The following is a 7493-nucleotide window of genomic DNA, read 5'->3' as shown; positions in this document are numbered from 1 at the left end:
CCGGAGTCCTCTCAGGCGTTAATGTCCAGTCAGCAGTGGGGAAGAAGAGAATTTCATGTATGGGGAAACTCTCAAGGTCAGGCCTAGAAAAACCTTCCACCAGCATTCCATTAGCTAGATCCCAGTCTTATGGCTCACATGATTGCACGGGAAGCCATGAAATGTAGTGATATTCACACTGAAAAAAAGGAGGAGGAGGAATACCAATAATTGGCCGTAATTATATGGCCAAGAGAAAAAGCAAACAATTTTTTGCTTTTTCTCTTGGCCTATAATCCCAGTGGCTTGGAAGGCTAAGGCAGGAGGATTGCAAGTTCAAAACTGACCTCAGCAACTTAGCAAGGCCGTAAGCGACTTAGCAAGACCCTGTCTCTAAATAAAATATTAAAAAGTGCTGGGGATGTAACTCAGTGGTTAAGCGTCCCAGGTTCAATCCCCAGTATGGAGGAGGAGGAGGAGGAGGAGGAGGAGGAGGGGGAGGGGGAGGAGGAGGAGGAGGAGGGGGAGGGGGAGGAGGGGGAGGGGGAGGAGGAGGAGGAGGAGGAGGAGGAGGAGGGGGAGGGGGAGGAGGAGGAGGAGGAGGAGGAGGGGGAGGGGGAGGAGGAGGAGGAGGAGGGGGAGGGGGAGGAGGAGGAGGAGGAGGAGGGGGAGGGGGAGGAGGAGGAAGGGGAGGAGGGGGAGGGGGAGGAGGGGGAGGGGGAGGAGGAGGAGGAGGAGGAGGAGGAGGAGGGGGAGGGGGAGGAGGAGGAGGAGGAGGGGGGAGGGGGAGGAGGGGGAGGGGGAGGAGGAGGAGGAGGAGGAGGAGGAGGAGGAGGAGGAAAGAAGAAAGAAAGAAAAAGAAGGAAATGATTCTCAATAGCATTAGGGTGGTGGCTTCCTATGGCAGAGTGGAGTCGTGATTGAGAAGAGACATAGGGTACTTCTGAACTGACAATAATATTCTGTTTCTTAAACTGGGTGATGGCTCATGGATGGTAGCTTTATGCTATTTTGTTGAACTGTATAATTATTCTTTTTCAATTTGTGGAGGTTTGTTCATCAACATCATTTCATACATTCGAAGGAGAAATACTTCCTGCTAAAATGGAAAATTGTGCCGATTGCTTCTGAAAAACTTCATTCTGAGCTGTTTTAGAAAGTTGGACCTCCTTTTCAGTTTGCTGTAATCCACATTTGGTGAGTAGAATTTGTCTTGATCACTGGGACCCAATTTGTTCCAAGGTTCTGGGTTATTCTTCCTGTCCCGACTGACATCTGGATTGAAAACTGAAGGCGTCACATATAGCCTGCTCCAGTAGCTCCTGCTCCAATAAATGTGAAGAAGGGGATCGAGCCTGGATGCTTCTTTTTTTGTGGGGGATACCAGGGATTGAACTCAGGGGTACCCCACCACTGAGCCACATCCCCAACCCTATTTTGATTTTATTTAGAGACAGGGTCTCTCTGAATTGCTTAGTGCCTCGCTTTTGCTGAGCCTGGCTTTGAACTTACCATCCTCCTGCCTAAGCCTCCTGAGCTGCTGGGCTGGATGCTTCTTGACCTGATAATCTGGTGCAGCATGCTTGCAACAGAGACCTAGAGCCCACATAGAGATAAGAACAAATCTGCCAGGCCCAGGACTAAGTGGCCTCTGCATCCAGGCTGTGTGATCGTCCAAAGTCACCAAGTTGTATATTCATTCTTAAGTCATTTTCTTGATGAATTATATGTTGCTGTAAATGCTTTTTATTTATTATTTATTTCTATTAAAAATCTTTTTTATTTTTACAGACTGAATTTTGATTCATTGTACACACATGGGGTACAACTTTTCATTTCTATGGTTGCACACAATGTAGATTCACACCATTCATATAATCATACATAGACACAGGGTAATACTGTCTGTCTCATTCTACTCTCTTTCTGTCCCCCACCCCCTCCCACCCCATTTTCCGCTATACCATCCAAAGTTCCTTCATTCTTCTCTTCCCCCTGCCACCCCCCTTAGTTATATATCGTCATTCACTTATCAGAGAAAACATTTGGCCTTTGGTTTTTTGGGCTTGGCCTATTTCACTTAGCATGATATTTTCCAGCTTCATCCATCTACCAGCAAATGCCATAATTTTTTATTATTCTTTATGGCCAAGTAATATTCCATTATGTATATATACCACAGTTTCTTTATCCATTCATCAATTGAAGGACATCTCAGATGGTTCCACAATCTAGCTATTGTGAATTGAGCTGCTATGAACATTGATGTATAAATGCTTTTTAAATGATAGAAACACAAAGACTCTAGGCAGCTGTTGCAAACTCTGTCAGCATCACATGCCATCAGCAAATGAAACAGAACATCTAAGTGATCCTGTCAACATTCTAGGTTCCAGAACAAATGTGCCCACTGTCATTCATTTTATTCTTCGGTCACAAACCACCAGTTTCTGACTACCCTCCTGAGAAACAAAAGTGGTGACTTTCTCTGAAAAATAATGAGAAATCAGTCAATGATGATCAGAAAAGCAGTTAGTAGGGACCTAATCGTAAGCACTTTCACTTTGGAGTACCTTTCAGGTGCCTTCACACCTCTCTTGTTTGATCCTCAACAATGGCCCTGTGGAGTGGACAATATCCCCCCATCCAGATGTTGTGACCATGACTACCGAGAGGCGAAGTTCTGCGGGTCGGTTAATAAGCAGAGAAGCAAGGTCTGCGGCTCACAGGCACCTGCCTACTCTTCCTCCTGTCTGCACTGCGTGGAATCACACCTGATTTGGGGAGGGGAAAGACACAGACCCTCCTCTATCTGAAAAACTAGGTACAAATTACAGTCTGTGGCAGAGACATATTGGGTGATGAGTTTGTAGGGCCAGGTTGTAATGGTATTTTAGGGGTTGAAGCAAAGTCTGACCACAGGGGCTTCAGGTGCAACTGTGAGCAAGGCCAGGATGGTGGCTTCCTGTCCCCTGTCAGACACAGATGCATGGACAAATCAGGTTCACTGGCTTCCTGCAGCTGGGGCAGGCACGTTCGTTCACCCTCAGGGGCAGTGCACTGAAGCAAGAGCAGCAGGTCAACACAAGAGATCACAATCTGAAAGGACCAAATGCACAGCTGAGCCAATAGTTCAAATCTGGGTTTTCTATCCAGAAACAGAGCTGGAGACAAAGGTTGGAAGTAGAGAGGGGGCAGAGAAACCAGCTAAGCAGCTGCAGAAGGAGAGTAGAAGTGAGCAAGTTACAGGTAACCTTCTGGAACCAGCATGGAGCTGGGGGGTGTTGAGGAAATCAACCCAGATGTTGCTCAGTATGAGTTCAAAGAGATCATGCTCTATGGGTACATATGGAATACTATGCAGCTGTTAAAAAGAACGAGCAGGAGCAGTGCTCAGGATATTTTATCCAATGCATTACTCAGCTTTTGTGCCACTGTGACCAAAACATCTGATTAAAACAACTTAAAGAAGGAAATATTTCCCTCCTTCCTTCTTTCTTTCCTTCCTTCCTTCCTTCCTTCCTTTTTTTTCACCAGGGATTGAACCCAGTTGCACTTAACCACTGAGACACATCCCCAGCCCTTATATTTTATTTAGAGACAGGGTCTCACTGAGTTGCTTGGGGCCTTGCTAAATTGCTGAGGCTGACTTTGAACTTGCGATCCTTCTGCCTCAGCCTGCTGAGCTGCTGGGATTACAGGCATGCACCACCGTGCCCCGCATGGAAAGATTTATTTTCACTCACAGTTTTAGGGATTCAATTCAAAGTCAGCTGGTCCCAAGCAGAACATCATGATGCAAGGGCACAGAGGAGGAAATTTGCTCAGCTCATAGCAGCAAGGAAGTAGAGAGAGAAACTGGGCAGGGGATGGGAGAAGATAAACCCTTTCAAGCACATCCCCAGTGACCTACTTCCTCCAACTAGGTCCCACCTCTCAGGAATCCAGTCAGCTATCCATGGATTAATCCACTGATGAGGTCAGAGCTCCCCTGACCCACCCATTGCCTGAAAGCATTAAGGACCACACTTTCAACACACAAGTTTTTTGGGGGGATGTTCCAGATCCAAACCATAACATCCAGAAAGAAAAGAAATCACGGAGCCAGGTGTGGTGGCATACACCTCTAATCCCAGGAACTCAGGAGGCTGAGACCGGAAGACGGCAAGTTCCAGGTCAGCCTGGACAACTTAAAGAAACCCTTTCTCAAAATCAAAAGTAAAAAGGGCTGAGGGTGTAGCTTGGTGGTAGAGCACCCTGGATTCAGTCTCAAATACTGCAAAGAAAAAGAGGAAGAGCAGGAGAAAGAAGAAGAAAAAAAAGGGGAACAAAATATAAGTAATAAGTAGGTGTGTGGGGCGAGGTGTATAAAATGTAATAAATAGGAGAACTGGGAGGATACACTTGGACTGATGAACAGCAGTTGCGTCCTTTGCTCCTTTGCAGTACTGGGGATGGGAATCCAGGCCTCATACAGGCCGGGCAAGTGCTCTTCCACTGATTTATACCTCAGGCCCTTGTGTTCACAATGACTTTTAATTTTACAAATGTCTGGATTGTTTGAAAAACTTTGCAAAGTACCTATATGACATTGTAGTAATAACTGAAAGCGTAATTTAAGCCTGGCATAGGGGCACATGCCTGTAATCCCAGTGGCTCAAGAGACTGAGACAGGAAGATCGTGAGTTCAAAGCCAGCCTCTGCAACGGTGAGGTGCTAAGTAACTCAGTGAGAACTTGTCTCTAAATAAAATACAAAATAGGGCTGGGGATGTGGTTCAGTGGCCCTGAGTTCGATCCCTGGTACCAAAAAAAAAAAAAAAAAAAAAAAAAAAAAGAAAGAAAAGGAATAATTTAAAATGTCCTTAGATAAATAAAAAATGAATCAGTTTGGAACATCTACACAAGCAATCCTCAGTGTTTCTGTTCTGCTCTGAAAAGCTTTGTATTCCTAGACTTTCCAGTGTCTTCAAATATGGTGTGAATCTGGGAATCAGTGTTTGTGTCTCAACACTTATTTGGATCTAACCCCGTTTTCCTCGCTCAGCCCCCCCACCTCCTTGCCCAGGTTGCAGAATGATGGGAAGGTGACAAGAGGGTCGTGAGATGGGTGCTGTGAGTGAGGACTCCAGGCTTCTAGGGAGGTTGGGTCCCTGGGGAATAGAGCAGGCCAGAGCCCAGGTCAGTCAGGGCTCGTCAGAGAAGTACTGAGTATGTCCCACCACCTCACACTCATGGCTGTCAAACCCGTGTCCTTCTCCAGCGAGGACTGTGCTGTAGGAAGTCAGAGACGAGGCTCAGTGAAGACAATGCCCCCATAGACTGACGAAAGCACGTGCTCAGATATGGATCTCAAAATGGCGGAACCATCATTCTCACCCAAGTAGATGAAGAAAACCTTCCAGAATCAACCATCGGGATGCCAACGCTGAGTCAAAGAGTGATGGGAGAAATGGGCTTGTGTGTGAGTGTGTGTCCTGACTCTTCTGCCTTATTTACAAGTTTTGGATAATTCTTCTTAAGAGGAAAAACTAGAAAGGTAAAGAGTGTGAGAAGGACTTCAGTTATAGCAACTTGACCTTCAGTAACTAAGGACCTGCTTGAGAGAAAAGCCTGATAAAATGCCCTGAGCACTGTCAGAGCTTTAGTGAGAACTTGAACCTCATCCAACACCAGGAAATGCACAAGGGGGAAGCCATGTGCACTTAGCACATGGGGAGGAGGGGTCCCGTGGGCTTATCCTTCTGGGCCCACCAGATGGGAAGGTCCTCGTGGCGGAGAAATGCTAGACCTGGCCCCAGTCGGGGAAGGACTGGATTTATAGGTAAACCGAATATGTAAACATACACACTAGGGAGAAATTCTGGAAACACCTTGATTAAGTGCATTTCAGCTTCAACGTCATCAGGCAGGGGAATCCAGCAAAGCAGGCGCCCTCTGAACATCCAGAGTACAGAGACAGCTTTGGCCAGGAGCTAAAATGCCGAAGATCAACCCAGAGTCTGGGAAAACCTCTTCGCTGGGCCTTGTCCAACCTGAAGTTTTGGCCCACAAAGCCCTGAACCCCTGCAGCTGCACCAGGATCGCTACTCTGCTGCCTGCTTCAGAATAGACCTAGTGTGTTTAGTCACTTATCAGGATGAATAAAGGACTTCAAGGTCAACCAGACTGGGTCCACACCCTGGTTCTGTCGCTTACGAGCTACGTGATTTGAGGTGAATCAGTTCATTTCGCTGAGCCTCGTTTTCTTTTTCGCTCATTTAAGATGGGATTAATATTAACACCCACTGCACAGGAGTCATGAGAATGCACGAGAAGATGGATTTAAACACGGAGTTAAGCCCTCAGTGAATGAAACTGCTTTCTACCACTTGCTTTTGGTTTGGCTTGCCCATTTCCCAGAATCCGCAGCTCAGAGTGTCTGTAAGGCCACCAGCTTGATCCCTGGGCACAGAGAAGACCTGCAGCTTGGGCAGACAATGGCTCTGGTGTCACAAACTTACTCTGTGGTGTAGGAAACTCCCAAGGGGCTACAGAGAATAAATCCCAAAGCTGGAGCTGACTTTCTGGCTCTTTTCTAAGGACCCCTTGGGAGACACACAAATGTTCTCCTGTTTGTCCTTGGTGAGTTGCTCAGAGTAGCAGCCTGAAGTGCTAGCAGCAGACTTTCCTTAATGGCTAGAGGTCAGGCCTGTGGTGAGACAATCATAGAACATCAGACCTGCACTGTGTCATCAGAGACCACCTCCTTGGTTTGCAGAGGAGGGTGGTCAGACTTTGCAAATGAAATACAGAATCCAAGTTGTTTGAATTTCAGACGCAAGACCACGACAAAGATTTTTGGCATAAGTATATCCCAAGATCATAGGGGATATACTTAGGTTAACATTTTTTTCATTGTTGTTGTACTTCTGACATTCAAATTTAACTAGGTTTCCTGTATATTATCTGTCCCTTAGAGGACAAAACTGCGTGCTGAAGGAAAGTAACTTGCCAGGGTCCCATAGCAAGTTGGTCTATTGTAGTACCCTAGCCACAAACATAGACTTCAGCTTTCAGTTTTTCCGATTTTTTTGTTTGCTTGCTTGTTTGGTTTTGTTGTTATTGTTGTTGTTGTTTTGCAGGGCTGGGGAGCGAACCTAAGCCTCGTTTTTTAAGTTGAGGTGAATGGTGAGCTGGAGCCTCAGATTCCCTGTTTATTTCCAAGAGGTAAAACAGAATGAATACCTACCAGGGGCAAAGTGGGGTGGTGGGCTGAGGTTAGGATTTCAGGAGACTTAGATCCCAGTCCAGGCTTATTTCCAAGTGGGGGTGATCATGGGTCAAACATTTAACTGCTCTAAGACTTGGTTCCTTAACTATCAAATGGGCACAGTGAGTCCTATTTCCAAAGAATTACTTTGTGGATCCACTGAGATAAGCAATTCCCGAAAATCTCATTCCTCCTAAATGTGGAGCACATTTTGTATTGCAGCCGTTTTCATCCCGACGCATGAGGGGAGGATCAAGCGTTGG

This window comes from Sciurus vulgaris (genome assembly GCF_902686455.1).
Source record: "Sciurus vulgaris genome assembly, chromosome: 11".
Taxonomy (NCBI): Eukaryota; Metazoa; Chordata; class Mammalia; order Rodentia; family Sciuridae; genus Sciurus; species Sciurus vulgaris.
Note: the sequence above shows the minus strand (reverse complement) of the source record.